We start from the raw sequence: 15,682 nt of genomic DNA, 5'->3' as shown, positions 1-15,682 counted from the left end.
GGGTAATTCCCAGGAACCTTAGGCTGGACAAAGGAACGCACACGTGTGCGCACACTCTCTATTCCACACACACAAGGACACTGGGTATCTTCTCTATCCATCCTTCTGTCTTCCTCCCTGGAGACAGGCTCTGCCACTGAACCTGAAGCTAGCCATTTTCAGCCAGGCGGCTGGCCAGCAAGCCCCCGGGGGGTTCCATCATGGCTCTTCACCCCGTGCTGAGGTTACAGGCACACATGGCCACATCCACTTAAAATTTTTTTCCCCAACATTTTAATTTAATTTTAGCAGGTACGTGCGTGTGCATGCATATGTGTAGCCGTCAGAGGGTAACGTGTGGGAATCAGGTCTCTCCTTTCACCGTGTGGGTCCCAGCGACAGAACCCAAATCAACAGACTTGGCAAATGCCCCTTCAACCCACTGGCCTAGGCCCAGTTCTTACGTGGGAACTCAAGTCCTCGCCCCGCATGGCACGCATCTTACCACTGAGCCTTCTCTCCCGCCTAACCTTGCCTTCTGAGACAGGGTCTCTTGCTGGGACCTAGGTCTCACCACTCTGACTAGGCTGCCTCTGCTTCCTCAGCACAAGGAGTGCAAGCGTGTGCCACCACAACCCTGGAGTTCACATGTGTTCTGGGGACCGAGTTCCAGTCCTCACAGCTGCTCTACTTGACCGGCCCTTTTCCAGCTCCTGCTTTAATTGATCTGAAATCGTGAAAAGACAAACCTGATACCTTAGTTTGTTAGGAATGCCAAAACAGATCTCTTCAGCCTGGGTGGCTTAAATGACAGAAACGCCCAATCCTGGAGGCTAATGCCTGCCGTCGGGGAGTTGCTAGAGGGTTTTTTTTCCTCCCTGAGGAAGGAAACCCATGTCATGGTCTTCTCTGTGCATGGTCTTCTCTGTGTCTTAATTTCTTATTTAATAAGGACACGGTCACTGGGGATCAGGACTTACCCTAAACTTCATTTTTATTGACTAGCCTCTTGCAAGAACCTGTCTTCAAGTACCATTACATCTTGAGGTCCTGGGAGGCACTGACGACTTCAAACATCTGAATTCAGTAAATCCTTGTTCTACAGTGAAAATACGCACAGTAGCACTTGTCCCTGGGAGGGGTGAGGGCTCAGAGTGCAGGAGGGAGGCTGAGGCACTCTATGGTGTTGACAATAGACTGTGTATGAAGATGGTATGGCATGGCCCAGGTCTACACAGGTCGAACTCACTGAAACAAGGTACATAAGGCTTGTGCATCTCACTGCCTGTCAACTTCATCTCAAGGGTGCCCAGAAATGGGTTGTCGAGATGGTTCAGTGGGCAGAGCGCTTGCTGCGCAAACCTGATGGTTTGAGTATGGATCCCCGTAGCCCACATCAAGCCAGACACAGCAGCACACAGTCCTGAGATCCGGTGTCCCTACAGGGAGACCAGCAACAGACAAGAATTGCTGGACATTCCTGGTGCATGCAGAAACGAACAAGAGACGCTTCCCCAAACTTGGTTGAAGGCAAGGATTGACGCTTGGGTGTGTCCTCTGACCTCCACACGTTTGCCCTGTCATATGTACCCGGGCACTCACATTTACACGGCACTCACACATACACTCCCACACACACTTGCACGCACACAGTGAAACCCAGAAACAAGCGACATACATACACAGTACCAATGTCAGAAAGTATACCGATGTCTGCAGATTTGCTTTGGATCGGACAGAAATGCACAATCACCTGCCAACGCTTCGCACAGGTAGCACGTACACATGCTTGTTCCACGTACAAGCTGTTAAGATTTTTTTTTTTGTATTTTTCAACATTTTCATTATAAACTGCTGAGGAAATTTTTAAACTAAAACTTCCATTTGGAAACGTTAGCCAGACATGAAAATACTTTTGGATTAATTTATGTGTAGGAGTGTTTTGTCTGCATGCATATCCATAGAGCACTGGTGTGCCGGGTTTCCTCCCGGGTCAGAAGAAGGCATCATATCTCTGGAATGTGGGAGTTATAGATGGTTAAAAGCCACCTCGTGGGTCCTAGGACTCAAACCCAGCTTGTCTGCAAGAGCAGCCAGTGTCCTCAACCGCTCAGCCCCTTCTCCAGCCTCTATCTAGACAGTTCTTTAGAGGTTTTTTTGTTTGTTTGTTTGTTTTGTTTTTTTAATGTTTAATTTTGAGACAGAGTCTCATATAGTCTAGACTGGCCTTGAGCACACCGAGTAGCTGAGAACGACCTTGAACTTTTCACCCTTCTGCTCCCACCGCTCAGAGGTCAGAGAGTACCACTTACACCCAGGTCGTGTGTGTGCTAGTGCTCCCACCAATGTGTCCAGGGAGGGTGGGCAGGGAGAACAATTTGAGAGTGGACTGAGGATGCTTGGAGGGGCTCTACAGCTAAGGGTGGTGGGGTTGTAATCCTGAAGATTGGAGCCCGGAGAAGCTGAAGCGCCGCCGTTCAGAATCAGGGCACCACACCCCCTTCTGGCCTCTCTGGGTACTGCATGCACACTGAACACATACGTGCAGGCAAAACACCCATACACACGTAACAATAATAAAGTGATAAAAAAAAGTGATTCAGATAGTCCAGGCTCTCTCTCTCTCTCTCTCTCTCTCTCTCTCTCTCTCTTCATTTCCCTCCTCCCCTTCCTTTGTTGGGCTCCACTGTGTTCCCCAGGATGAGCCTCCCACCCCACGTTCCTTGAGTAACTGAGAACGTAGGTGTATGCCAGTGTTGCTCAGATGGAGGCGTGTGAGCGAGCGTGCAGGTGCAGGCATGCACACCCACCGTGCCTATGGGGAGGTCAGAGGACAACTTTCTGGAGTCATGTCTCGGCTTCTACCCTGACTCCCCACTCTCTTGTTTCTGCCTTGCTGCACCCTCCAGGTGAGCTCGCCTGCCAGCTTCCAGTGAGTCTGCTGTCTCTACCATCCCATCCTGCCGGAAGAGTACTAGGACTAGGGATGCCCCTGAGTCTGGCCTTTTAAAGGTGGGTTTTGGGGATCAAACCCAGATCATCAGGTTTGTGTGACAAGCACTTTTGCCTATGGAGCTATCTCTGGTCCCCACAGGCTTGGGAAATAAAGATGTACTGGAGTACCTAGATTCATCCGCAGTATTGGGGACAGGCCTGTGATTGGTCTGGAGATGGCAGCATATAGTAGGTGTGCAAGTTTTTTTTTTTTTTTTTTTTTGAGGGGTTAAATATTCAAATTAATCTGGAAAGGAAGCTTGCAAAGATTGCAGACAGCAGGAACACATGAAGCTGTCTGTCTGGTGGGGGGGGGGTCTTTTCCCCTGTCTGTGCCCCAGCCCACCTCTGGCCCCTTACTTTGAGAAATGGACTCAGGAGAGACTGCTTTGTCCCTGGGTTCCTGGACAGCCGTGGGGAGGGCACTGTGCCACATTCTTAGGAGCAAGTATATCCAAAACAATGTCTTTCTCTAAAAACTCGGGGCTAAAGGGTTCCAGATGTCCGTTTGTTATATAATGGGGTTTGTTTTAATAGCATCAACTTCCAGATGTGCAGGCTGGAATCAAGAAGCCCATTGGCCCCCTGAGGACACTGCGAGCCAAGCTGAGTGCTGCCCAGGGGAGAAAGATGACCATGCATGTAGAACCCGGGGCAAGCCGAAGGTGTCCATCCACTGCCCACTGGGCCACTCACTTGCCCAGCAACTGTCCCAGGACTGAGAGGTTGGGAGGGTGACACAGGTTTTTATTTGCAGGCTCACTCTGAGCAGGACACCCCCCCCTGCCCCTGCCCAGGACAATCAGAATGGTGGCCAGGGGAGAGTCTGGTTAGAATCCAGGTCCTTGCTGGGTGTTCTTGGTAGTCACTTGGCTTGCAGAGATGTTTTTGTCTTAGGATGTGAAATAGAGAAACACCTGAAGGAATTTCCACCTGAAGGAAGTTGATGTAAAAAGAGAAATGAGGTGAGAGAGACAGAGCGGGGGCTGCAAGGGCCCAGCATTTTTTCCTTGAGCAAAGTAAAAACACCAGTGTGTGTGTGTTTCTGACCCAGCACCTCCCTGCTGTGCCTGTCACCAAATGGGAAGCCCGTAGGCAGCCCAAACTCCATTTTTCCCTGGAACACTGGGAGAGAGCCAGTGTTGGAGCGCTCACTGCCTCCTCCAGAACTTTGTTCCATGGCCCCACAGAGCCAACAGATAGAACATTTTTCTGTTTGCTGAGCCAAAGTGGCCCCTGGGTGACCCCCAGAGCTGGTCCAAGCTGTGCTCACTGGAGCTCTGCTGAGTAGCAACAGCCTCTCCTAACCTGCTGGCCATTCGACTTCCAGCTTTCCCTTCCTCCCAGGTGGCTGTGACTGTAACACCAGGTGCCTCAACACTAAGATACTTTCAGGAGGATGCCAGGGACCCGTGAAAAAAGTCACAGGGCCTGGACACAGTCACAGAAGAGAGATGCCAAAGGGGGAAATCCACTCCATAGACAAAATAATCTAGTAATCCGTAAGAACAATTCAGTTCCAGCAAAATTCTAACAATGAGGAGGGGTGCACAATATGGGGCTCGTGAGGAAAGCAGCTATAGAATAGTCGCTGCGTTTCTGAAGCAAACAATGAGGCAAAGACTAGAGTACCCAGGGGTTGAACCGTGTGGTAAAACTCAAATACTTTCAACACTTTGTTGCTGGCACAAAAACGCAGCCAGGCACAGCACACCTAAGGCCCCAAAGTGGACGATTTACAGATGAAAGCTTGGACCAAAGGAGAGATATGCTCTTTAGACTAAAGAGAAGAGGCCATTCTTTGGGTTGCCTTTGGGGAGAGGAACTTGGTATGGGCTGGGCCCTTGCAGCCCCCGCTCTGTCTCTCTCACTTCATTTCTCTTTTTACATCAACTTCCTTCAGGTGGAAATTCCTTCAGGTGTTTCTCTATTTCACATCCTAAGACAAAAACATCTGAGGGAAACAGAAGTGCTTGCTTTTCATTTTTCTCCTCTTTGTGTGTGTGTGTTTGTCTGTTCACATGTGTGCGCATTGGGGGCGGGGCATGCAAATATATGCACGTGGGTGTGCCTGTGGGGTTGATGTTGGCTCTTGTCTTGTCCTGGTTTTTTTTTCTTTGTTTTCTTTTTCTTTCTTTAAATTGAGGCAGAGTCTTGCGTGAACTGTGAGAGTGTGCAGATTCACTTAGTCTTGCTAGCCAGCTTGCTTGGGGGAATGTCCTGTTGCTGTTTCCCGAGTGCTGGGATTACACGCAGTGTGCCACAACCAGCATTTACTGGGTGCTGGGACTGTGAAGTCCAGCCTTCACATTTGAGTGGCAAGGGCTTTATCTACAGACCATCCTTCCCAGTCCCTTCTTTCTTTTATTCTTTTTAGACAGTCTTGCTCTGCAGCTCAGACTGGCTTTGAACTCCTGAGCCTTCTGTTAGCGTCTGCCTCCTGAGTGCTGGGATTAGTGGTGTTTAACTCCATGTTAACACTTTATTTTTTAAATTTTCTATCTTTCAGGAACAATATGTGTGTGTTTACATATATTATATATGCAAAAAACAGCTTAAAAATTTTACAAATTATAAGTTTGCATGTGTCTATGTGGGGCCTCTGTGTCTATGTGTATGTGTATCTATGAGTGCAGGTGCCTGGGGAGACCAGAAGAGGGCAACAGATAACTTGGAGCTTGGTTGTGAGTAACCTGTTGTGGGTGCTGGGTCAGAAGAGGGCGTCAGATCCTCTGGGACTGGAGTTGTAAGTGGCTGTGAGCCACTCTGGGTGCTGGGAACTGAACTTGGTCCTTCAGAAGAGCAGCCAGTGCTCTTAACTGCTGAGCCATCTCTCCATCTCATTTATTTGTCTGTTTTTTCATTTATCTATTTTTGTATTTGGGCATGCATGAACAATGAATGTTCTTGGAGGTCAGGGGACATCTAGCAGAAGTCAGTCCTCTCGTCCTACCACGTGGTTCTTGAGGATTGAACTCAGGTCTTCAGGCTTGATGGCAACCACCTTTATCCACTGAGATGACTTGGCAGCCCAAGGTAATATATTTTATGCTAATATATCATCTAGAGATGATGATCCTTTTAGATTTTCTCCTCTCTATATCTATGTATTGAAGAGAAACCCAATTATGACTTATAATGTAATAATAAGCAAACACATAATATGCAAGAATCAGTTGACATTTTCTTGGGGAGGTAGGAAGAGAGGAGTCTCACTTTCCAAGCAGGATTTCCACATTCCTTCTCCTCTGATTCTTTCTCTTTCTTCTTTTTTTTCTATATAGCAACTATACCTTTAAAAATCAAGCAGAAGGAGAATGAAATTTTGGAAAAAAATAAATAAACTATTGCAGAAATGATGGATTACTCAGAAAATGGGACAGAATAACTGGCTAAGTATTTGGAAAAAATAAAGTTATATTCCTACCTTATACCAAAATAAACCACAGATGGCTTTAAGGTTTAAATATTGGGAAAAAAAAAAGAAACACAAAACTGTAAAAGAACTCAGATACTTACACAGTGTGAACACAAAGAGTAGCCCAGGATCAAGTAGAATTGGACCACAGTGGATTTGATCATGCAGTCTCCTAGGATGAACACAGGACAGTGGGTTTGAGTCTGGGAATGTTAAGTGAAGATGGCTGGGAAGGGCAGCTTCAGGGCCAGAGCTGGGCAGGGCACCCTCCACGTGGCAGGGTTTCCCCAGGCTCCCTGGCAATCACATTCCCTCTGGTGCCAGTAGCTTCCCTGCTCAGCCCAACAGTCTCCTTCCACCCCAAACACCCCACACTTTGCCAGCCTGTCTCTCATCAGGCACCAGGCATTTTCCTACTTTTTGCCCGTGCTGGTCATTCTGCCTGGGCAAACCCCAGCTCTCCTTCAAGGTTCAGCCTGTCTTGAAAAATCACCTTTGATCCACATGGTCCTTCAATTCAAGGCACTCTCCAGGGCTCCCACGGCACCGGCTTGCCATTTTGTCCAGCACCTGCTACGCCCAGTGTCAACTTTTGCTCCCTGGCACAAGGCCATGCTGTAAAGCCCCCACTGAAACTATGTGGAAACTTGAATGTATCTGGAGGCGGGGCCTCCGGGAGGTAGTCAGGACCCCCATAATAAGACCTGTGGCTTTACAGGAAGAAGATGGCAGCCCCGGGCTGACACACACTGCACTATCAGCACCATATTCTTGAGCTTCCCAGACCCCAGAAGCATGAGCTAAATAAGCCTCTTAGCTTTATGAATGATCCAGTCTGTGGCCAGCAAGAGCAAGAGAAAAAGGGCTGGGGCAGTCCTTGTGTAGGCTGTGCTCTGGACAAGGGTCTCCATGAGACTTCTTTTGCTCTCTCTGGGTCTGGGGTGCACACTCACCTACCCACCTACCCACCTACCCACCTACCCACCTACCCACCCACGTGCACCCCTTCCAAACACCTGCCAACGAGTCAGTGAAATGCTCAGAGGGCTTTAATGAGCTGATAATCTGAGTTCAATTCTCTGAGAGTAGGAGAGAACTGGCTCTTGGAAATTGTCTTCTGACCTCTGCACGTTCACAGTTCGTATCCCTGCCACACACACACACTAATGATGAGGATTAATGGTAAAATAAGTTTAAAAAATAAAGTGGAGAGTGATTGAGGAAAATGTTATCAACCCCTGGCACACGTACACATCCACACAAACACATACGTCTCTGTCTGTCTGTCTGTCTGTCTGTCTGTCTGTCGTCTCTCTCTCTCACACACGCACGAAGATGGGTATTGTTACCTAATGCATTTGAACTTTTGAAGTCCCCGCTGTCTCTGACAATGAGGCTCACACAGCTTCTGGGCTACGCATATCCTCCTCCTACCAGGGAGGAGTTGACTGAGAAACAGGGCTAAGACAGTAACATTACTTTTTTCTTTTTTCTTTTTTTTTTTTTTTTTTTGGGGCACAAAGAGAGAAGCGAGTCTGTTTTTATGGGGTGACTCCATAGCAGACATGAGCATGTGTCATGCAGGTTTGTGCACAGTTTGGGGGGCCAGGAGGCAAGCCCACAGACAGCCACTTTGGTCCATTTGTTCCCTGCTGAATCCTACCATCAAGCTTAGCACGGGAAGCCCCTCACTTGCTGGGTCCTAGAACTGTCTGGAGCTGCTTAGTTACTGATAGAGGGTCTCCTAAAGCAACATTTTAGTCCATTTTCTGTCTCTGCAACAGAATGCCTGTGACCAGGTAAGCTTATTTCATTTCTAGATCTGAAGGCTAGGTGTCTAGGCAGCTGCCTCCTGTGAGCCCCTTGGCCTCTGGCAGGAAGATAAGAGGAAAAGCATGAGGGTTGTCTTGCCTTAAAAAAAAAAAAAAAAAAGGCAATTTGCAAGGTTAAGCAACTCTTAATTTGGGAAACAAATTTTAACTTGAGTTTAAAAGAGGACAAATCATGTCTGAACTACAGCACTTTTTCTGAGTTAGGAGAATGAGGCTGCTCTTGTCAGCCTTCAGGGTATCAGCTCTAGAGGGACAGACATCTGGCTGGACAGATGCCAGGCAACACACAGGGTATACCGCATAGGGCCACCCCTAGACACCCCAGCAGGGCCCTGGGGGTGGGGGGAGGGGGAAAGAGGGGAGGAAAGCCTTAAAGATGGTGGTGGCCTCCTCCCTGGGATCAGAACAGCATGAGAGACTGTAGGGCTGAGGCAGAAGTGCTAGGGCCTGACAGGCAGCTCAACCCACCCAGAGGGTACTCTACACACCCAGAGATGGCTACAAAGCAGCTGGCTGAAGAAGAGGCCTTGCCTTCGTAATCTGAGCACTTATCATTTGCCGGAAACTCAAATTTAGGGAGCAAACATGTTCAGGTCGTTCTCAAAGCCACCCAGTCACAGTGACAAAACCAAGGCTTGGTCTTTCTAATTCAGAGCCCAACCTTCCACTCCACTAAAAAGCTGAAGCTATGGGCTTTATGGCAGGCATATAGCCCAGGCTAGCTCAAGGTCAGAAGTCAGAGTGGCCAGGACTGGGGACAGTTGGCTTTCTAGGCTGTGCCTTAGCTAAACAGTGGGCTCCGGGATGGGCCGCAGAAGCTGTGGTAACAGCCTCCAGTCCCCTGGCCGCCCTCCATCCTATCCCAGACTGACCTGACCTTCCTTCCCAGGGTGAGGAACTGGCCTAGCGCTTGTCCTGGAGGAGGCTACAGCTGCTCCAACGGCCCTATTCCCAGCAGGCAAATCTGCTTTCTTTCCTACCACCAGGTCTTGACTGCATGTTGTTTTCCAGAACCTCCCCCCACAAAAAAAAAAAACAAAAAAAACAAAAAAAAAACAAAAACCACCATGAAGGAAGTGGTTTTCTCTGTGTGTGAGTATCTGTGTGTGCACACACGCATGCCCAAGGGCGCATATGGACGTATACACATACATGTGTGTCGGGTCCCAGTGGGTTGGATAGACAGTGAGTTCCAGCCCTTTCGTAACCTCTTGGGTCTGACCTGGCATTGTTACCTGCAGTGTGAGACTCTATGCACATCTTTGGGGCATTTGTGTCTCTCTATAAAAGCATGTTTGTGTATGGCTACGTAGCTGTCATCTGTGCCCCTCTCTGTGTATACATTGGCCATGTTAGTGTATCTTTGCAATGTTTCTCATCTATATAACCACATTGATACCTCAACATGTTCATATATGTCATTATGTGTGTCTATGGGAGTCAGCAGGCTTCATCTCTGCTACATCTTTTCACATCTCCCCCCTCTCCAATGGGTTGGTGGCTGTTGGGAGCTCAGCAATTGGCAAGGCCTCTTTAAATAGTCCTTTCCTCTCTTCCATCTCCAGCCTCCACCTCTACATTTGGGAACAATCTGGTCCCTATCAGCTCTGGGAGGGAGACAGGTTTGTACATCTTGGTCTAGCCTGTAGAGTTTTCAAAAGTTCTTTGGTCTCCAGCCAAACTTTTTACAAAGAGCCTCATGGGGAACAGACTAACAGAAAGGTAGGGTTCCTGCCTGGGAGACTTAGGACCCTTGCTCTAAGGTCCAAGATTGAATGTGGACATCAGTGAACTCCAGACAGGGAGAGGGCCCTGTAGCCTAAGGCTGAGCTCAGCCTGGAGACCTCCTGCCCCAATAAGGGGTACAGAGCACCTCATAGCTCCATGCTGAGGCAGCAGAGCTGAAGGGGCCTTTTTCATTGAACAGACATAGAAAAAGAGGCCCATAGGGGTTTCCCCTAGGCCATGTGTTATCCAGACCCCATTTCAGCATCCTTCAGCCGCTGCAGAGAAACTCCTGGAGTCAGCCCCACTTGTAAGTAGCTGGTGGCTCTGCTGACTTCCCATGGCTTCACTGTAGCAGGCTCTGTGGCTTAATTGCCCCTTCCCCTGGCCTGAGGGAAACAAGAGGCTCCCAAACTCCAGATAGCAAAGTCAGGGGTTTCTCAGCACTTACTTGACTTGGGTGCTAGGGGTCTTGGGCTCATTTCTCCCAGTTCCACTGAGGTACAAAGAAGAGTTCACCATGCTGCTGCCCACACTTCATCAGGGTCTCCCCCTATGTCTGTAAAGAATTTTATTCCAAGCCTGAGTGGCAGTTCAGATTGTGGTGACCATGCCTCAATGGCCTGTTGATGGAAACTTATATAAGAGTTGCCAGAGCTATGTAAGAAGGGTGGTTTTTGGGGTCCCAGGGAAGAGGAGCTTGGAAGTAGGCCTGGATTAGGAGGGGATTCCTGGATGGTGGAAATAGCTGGGACCTTATGTCCAATCCCCGCTGAATCCTATGGCTCACTCTCCCCTCCCTGCTTGGCCATCCTCTTTGCTGTCTGGAAAGTCTGAGATCCGCAAGTGGAAATGTCTGGGTGAGAGCTGATGTGGAGGCGGGAAGGGCATGCCGGGGAGTGGGGAGTGGTGTCCAGGCAGCTACAGCTATCTTGGTCTGTCACAGCCTGGACAGATGCAGGAAAGAGGAAGCATGGCGGGGAATTCCCTCTGCCTCCCTTCAGCTACTCTGCTCCCCATATTCAGCGCTGCAGGGGACTATGGTAAGACCTCTCGCTTTTTGGCAATCATTAAGGAGCCCAGATGCACTGGGAGAAAATCAAAGGGTGATGCTGCAGTCATACACTCCAATAGGGGCCCCTGAGTTGTAGGGACTAAGGACAGGTTAGACCTAGGGAACTCTGTTACACTACTTGGCTGACCTCAGGGTTGCACGAAACCCTCTGATCAGCCTGCTTTTAAAGCCAGAGGACACTGCAGTGAAGGGCAGGGGAGTCACCCGAAATCTGCTTCTGTATCTCCCTATTATCTGTGGATTGTATCAGGAACCTGTCAGCACCCCTGGGTCTGTAATCACTCAAACAGCAAATGTGTTCTGTGAACGAGGCTCAGCCTGCAGACAGATGATTTGTCTGCTTCAGAGTGTGAAGAGGAACTGATTGCAGCCACTTAAAAGTCACAGAAGTTGATCGTGGGCAGGTCTCGTGAAGGCAACTGCCGTGCGAGCTCATGTGCAAAGCCCTGTCGTGGCCGACAAATATCATTTCACAGCGATTCTCCTTAACTCCTGGTTCCAGCATGGACTGGGGAGTCTGGGGGTGTCAGGGAGTGCTCAGCAAGCCTCACCCCTTGTGGAGGCACTACTGACAGCTGCTGGGGGATGTGGCTACTGATAGGCTGGCCGTACTCCCATGGGGGGCCCGCACCCACGCTCATACTAGAAACACTAATTGGACTCAGTGGGGAGAGAGAGAGAGAGAGAGAGAGAGAGAGAGAGAGAGAGAGAGGAAAGGGAGAGAGAGACTATGGAGGTGGGAGGATGATGTGGTGGGGAGGAGTTTGGGAGAAGTTGGAGGGGGTGTAGGAGGGTAACTATGATCAAAATATGTCATAGACAAGCATGGAATTCTCAAAGAATAAATACAATGTATTTCAAAATATCAAGAAAATGCAAACATCTGAATTTCCATGCTCTGTCAAGAGTCTGGTCTCCATCACCTCCTGCCACGGTAAGCCTGTATGTCCTCCAGGTATGTCCTCAGCCTTGAGTGTAGCAGGCATCCAAGTCCACAAACTCTGCTGCTTTCTAGAGCAGGGGTTCTCAACCTGTGGGTCACTACCCCTCTGACAAACCTGTCTCCAAAAATATTTACATTATGAATCATAACAGTAGCAGAATTACAGTCATGAAGAAGCAGTGAAAATAAATTTATGGCCGGGGTCACCACAGCATGAGGAACTGTATTAAAGGGTCGCAGCATTAGGAGGGTTGAGAATCACTGACCTACAGCAAAGTGCCTGTGAGGCATGGAGGGCTCCTTGGATGGACACACCTGTTTCTCAGCAACCTGTGAGCACAGCCATTCAGACAGAGGTGGGTGCTCACGGCTCTCCACTTTGTACATTGTGATGAAAAGTGCCAAGAGCATCTTTCTTTGTCTGACAGTAAGCCCTGGCTACATTATGGAATGAATGTAAGTCCTTCCTCCCAAACCCGTCTATCGAAGCCCTAACTCCAGTATGGCTCTATCCAGTGGAATCTTTGTGGAATGGGATTAACGTTACATGAAGTCATAAGTGTGGGATCCCAACTCAGTAGGATTAGCATCCTTACAAGGAGCTTCAAAGAACTCTCCTCTGCCATGCACCTGCTCTGGGTGCCCACCAGGAGAAGGCAGCTGTTTGCAAACCAGTAAGAGTGTTCAGCAGAAACAGACGGGATTTCAGATCTTGGAGTTCTGACCTCCAGATGGTGCAGAAAATGTGTTTACACTGCCCATACTAAGCGATTCTGTAATGGCAGCTCCAGCAGACTGATATGTAAATCTTCCGAGAATTCCTTCTGTAATTTTGCCCACTAGGGTTGACACAAATTTACTAGGCTGTTGATGAGGGAAATCCCCATCTTCGTTTTTGAATGCTGTGGCATTTCCTCAGGTTGGGACACACTCCGAAGCTACTGGTGACTGCCATCTCTGTGTGGCAGCACACACAGGCCAGCGGGTGAACAAAACAATGTGTCTCAAGTCCTTCTGCCTGGTGTTAAGTCGGAGAGTAATGGCTACAGAACCTAATCATTCTCTGGGTCAGCCTTGTCACTCACTGAACAATCAGATCCCCAAAGCAGGGTACAGCCAGCTTGGCCCACTGCAGGAGAGCCATTTCAGAGTCCAGCAGACTGGAGGGAGCTCAGGAGCTTTGTTTGTCACCCTTGATCCTGGGTAGTGGTGGGATGAGTTCTCTTATTTCTGCGCTGATGTCAGGCTTGTCTGCCAGGCCTGTCTCCCCATGCTCCACTCTGCTGGCCAGCCTCTGCCGCTTATGAGGACTCTCATAGTTTCACTGTCAAACAAGCCACAGACAAGGCTTTGCCTCCTGGTTCTCTCCTAATACCCTGACTTTCCTCATGAACTTCTGGGGTCCTCTTTAACAATCTCATCAGTGGACAGCATCTTCAAATTTGCCCTCTCTGGTTCCCTTCTTGAGGCTCCCCCAAAGTGTGAAAAGGGCAGGATAGTGTAGACTAAACTTACCTACAAAGTGAAAGGATGCTGTCGGGCTTTACAGGTCGCTTAGGAGGGCTGCCTGGAGTCCAGGGCTGCTTGCAGCCTTTTATCTTAAATGCAAATGTGAGTCTCCCATTCTACTGTAGTGTCCACATTCCTATAGAACCATGTTTTGAGTTCATGTGAGTATGAACTGACTTAACACAGAGTCTATGAATTAAATTGATGTTTGGGCCAGGGGTCAGCAGACATTCTTGGTCAAGGGCCAGTGAATAAACATCTTAGGCTTTCACAGCCATAGGCTCCTGGGACAACAGCAGTGCCAGCACAAAAGCAGCATAGAGAACCTGGAAAGAGTATGGCTGAGCACTAACAAATCTCATGTTAATTTGAATGTGATATAATCTCCATGTCCATGGAACGTTCCTTCGGTTTTTCCATAGTTTATGCATATTAAGTTCCTTCTTAGCCCGTGGCTATAGTTGAGTGGCTTCATTCTAGAAAGCTATGTGGGGCCTGTGGCTTCATGCACAAAGCCACGGCCAGCCCGTTGTACATTCTTGCCTTTCTGCTCACTGGTCATGCCACTGAAGGCCGGTGGCCATCTACCTGAACTGGGTTCTCATCTGGGGAACACGTTGTGACATGCTCACAGCTCTTGAGCCTGGACACAGTGCCCCACAGGGACAGCAGCAGGTGCGGTGGTGATCATCAGTGGCACATGTAGTTCAGCTGGCTGGGGTGGGAGGCCAAAAGTGGGCGAGGAGTTCTCTTTTGTAGCACCCCCCCCCTTGCGGTTCTTCCAGCTGAGCATGCATGTGCTCAAGCCCTGCCATTCTTCTACATTCGAGAGGGGAAGCCACTTCTCACATGGCTCCTTGGCAGTAGGCTGGTGAGATCAAGAACAGAGATACCAAGATTTCTCCAGACTATAACCCAGCCCAGAGGCCTCTTAATACCAGTATAGCAGAGCTAGGAAATACTTGCCAAAGTTAACTGCTCACCACTGGCCCCTGGGCTGCTACTGATGGCAAAGAGCAGCACGAACCAGCATGGTCCTTGCCCTCAGCCATCTGTATTTAATGCTGCTTTATGGAGTTTCAAAGCAGAGTAGCTGCCTGTGCCCCCCAACTCCCCAGTCAACTTATGGTTCTGGAACCAATCTGGATCCTCAAAGCCCAGCTCTGTCACTGACCAGCTCACTGACTGGACAAGCTATTTACCATCTCTGGACCTTGGGTCTCTTATGGATATAAAGATAGTTCCAGAAAGTTATTGTGGGGACTGAGGACAGGACCATTAAGTACTCTGAATTAAGTCCTGGTAATGAGTACTGAACTAACTCCCAGTTCCTGGCACTACTATGGTCTCTTCACCCACCCAGAACACAGGTCACACAGGGAGCAACCTTTCTTGTGTGTGGGCCTTGCAGTTGGGCCAAAAAGCTCGTTTCCTGCAGAGCTTACCCCCGTGTATGTGTCTGGGGACATGCAGCAAGTACTTCTTTGCTCTTTATCCTTGGTTTTTCTCTTCCTAATGGAGCTGGCAATCCCCACCCCTGCTCATTTCCATCAATCCCACTACTGACCCTTCAGGATACAAATGATCACAGATGAGGATCCATTTCAGACAAGGGCAGGAGTGTTGCTCCTTTGTCTCCAGAAAACCAAGAGGTCTGCCAGGGACGCTACTCCTCCCTTCCTGACTTCTGCTTTTGTTCTCCAGGGCTCAACCAGCAGAGCTCAACCAACTGACTTGCCACTCACACTTTATTTCCAGTCCCATGCTGACCACATGAAATACTGTCCTAGTAGGAGACAGTACTTAATTTATCTGTTTCCCATTTTATCCCACAGATCTCTTGTAAGAGGACCACAAGTAACATGTCCTGGGCTCTTGCTGTTCAGCTCCTGAACTTCAGATCCAAAGAAGCTGAATTTCAGGTCTCAAGAAACTGAAAACACAAGCAAACAAAAACCAAGTCCTTAGGTCTGGGGAACCCCAATCCTGATTCAAGAAAGAAAACTCTTGAGGGCTACAGACTAGGCGCATGAAAGTGGCCACTTAATGAGATTAGATGGCAATCAGGCATGAAGCTCTTCAATGGGTATGGCTTTGTGCCTCCCCCTTTCCCCTGTGCCAAGTCTTTATTTAAGTTCTTCAGGGTTTTGGCCTTCAAGCTGAGAGGTCCCAGACGAGTATCACGGAAGACAGGACTGGGGTGTTGT

Source organism: Psammomys obesus, unplaced genomic scaffold, assembly GCF_907164565.1.
Source record: "Psammomys obesus unplaced genomic scaffold, mPsaObe1.curated_primary_1811, whole genome shotgun sequence".
NCBI classification, from domain to species: Eukaryota; Metazoa; Chordata; class Mammalia; order Rodentia; family Muridae; genus Psammomys; species Psammomys obesus.
This window is presented reverse-complemented; position numbering follows the sequence as displayed.